Source organism: Sphaeramia orbicularis, chromosome 19 (assembly GCF_902148855.1).
Source record: "Sphaeramia orbicularis chromosome 19, fSphaOr1.1, whole genome shotgun sequence".
In the NCBI taxonomy this organism is placed as follows: domain Eukaryota; kingdom Metazoa; phylum Chordata; class Actinopteri; order Kurtiformes; family Apogonidae; genus Sphaeramia; species Sphaeramia orbicularis.
The window spans coordinates 24606689-24608545 of record NC_043975.1 but is presented as its reverse complement, the minus strand read 5'-3'; the positions used below and the strand labels follow the sequence as shown (position 1 = coordinate 24608545).

General features: G+C 35.8%; 1 non-coding gene across 1 annotated transcript; it reads left to right on the top strand.

Moving 5' to 3' along the window:
* Positions 1-1410: 1410 nt before the first annotated feature.
* On the top strand, positions 1411-1524 carry LOC115410852 (U5 spliceosomal RNA). Its single transcript, XR_003934145.1, has one exon. It is a non-coding gene; the product is annotated as a U5 spliceosomal RNA (small nuclear RNA).
* The last annotated feature ends 333 nt before the right edge of the window (positions 1525-1857 follow it).

Sequence of the window (1857 nt, the reverse complement as noted above, 5' to 3'; positions counted from 1 at the left end):
CAAATAAACCTCATCAATGTTCAAAGCTTTCATAGCAATCGTCATTTAAACTACATCAGATTGCCAAAGCACAGTAATTTTAGAATAACTGTTCTGGAACATTAAACTGAACTATGTTTGTTTTTTTTTTGAAGTAAACAATCAGGGAAGTGAAAGTAAGTTTGGTCAGAATGTCTTATTCTGAAACTCGGGTGGTTCACTACAACCGGCAAACAACAAAGTATGTATAAGATGAAAACAGCCATTGCATAGACAGTTGGAGTGAAGTTGAAGATAAAGTTTTTTTAAATTTACATCAGGTCATTTTTAGTTTATTTATTATGCACTGTAATTTCCTGACGCTTACCACTGTTGGGTAAGGTCTTATTTATAAGTCTACCCTTCAGATGTTCAATTGTTCAACGAATCATTGGGGTTTTATTTCTACTATGAACTTAGTCTCGCGTTAACAGACATTTCCTCGTCAGATTCAATGAAGAGATAAAGGAAATAGCGCGAGTGTTGCCGAAGTCACCGCCATCTTAGTAGGGGACGTTTTGTACTGTCACCGGCAACGCAAACTTGCTGGATTATCAACAGTTTTGGTAGAATTTAAACAAAGACTGAAGAACGGATACATATGAGTTTATATAATATATATAAGTATATATAAGTTTATATTTATATATTTTGGAATGTAAATAAACACCAAATTAACATTTGATGATTTGTGTGGACGATTAAAAAAACAGTTGTATGACTGGCTGCCGTGAGCGACCAGCACCTAGTAAGATGGCAGCACTATCCTACCGCTAAGCCTATTTTCGATATCTCTTTCATATTTAAAGGCGAACCTTGCAATGACCAGTTTTTTCTTATTGTCAGTATCTTATAAACGGATATACGCGGGTATTTGGTATGTCTATTGTAATATAAAAAGACAAAAATCTTTTCAAGAGACTTATAACCACCCAAAGGAAGCTGCTTGTCCAAGCACGGAAGTTTGATACACTGTACGCTCTTGCAGCGCATGCGTGCAATATTTCAATTCCTTGATCATAAAATAGATTTCTTCTATGAAGTTTTTTCATCAATAATGATACTAAATGGCAAGTCCCAGTTCCAGTTGTATTTATTTTTCTAAATGTAATTTTGAAGCAAACTTTTGCCATTTTTACTACTCGAGCGCACCATGAATGACGTCACACTACCCATCATGCATCGCAAGCAAATTCTAAATAAACTCTGAATCTATATAACAAACTTATAATGCTTAAATGCACACGAGTCGACCATTGTTACACTGTACATACAAATATTAATTTATGGTTGGAAGTAGCTGATCTTGGTTTATATACGAGTGGAATAAAACCATGAGTGGAGTCAATGTATTGGTGAATGGCTTTCCCTCACCACCGACTACAAGTCAGTACACTCATGTTTCTCTTCAGATCGTATAAATCTTTCGCCTTTTACTAAAGATTTCCGTGGAGAGGAACATTATGAGTATGACCTAATTTTTTGATCCCCTGCGAAAGCGGGGCTTCCCATACTGTCAAAGAAAAGCTATGACTTGAATAGTGATCACATCTATTACATGTGGTGGACATCACGCTGCAAAATCGGCAAGTCTGACGGCCAACGATCAGCATGTGGTAATGTGGTGGAGGCGTTCAATCGATATCGACAGTGTTTTGTTTTAGTGCAAGAAAAACTAACGTATAGATTTACAAGCCTTTATTTTTTCACACGTTCACAAAAAAATGTGACTAATCTAAACAACCACAAACAACCTGAAATTTCTTAAGAAAAATCACTGCTATTTTAACAATATTATGACTCTTGCTAAATGTTTTGTGCCCTTGTAGATCCACTGCG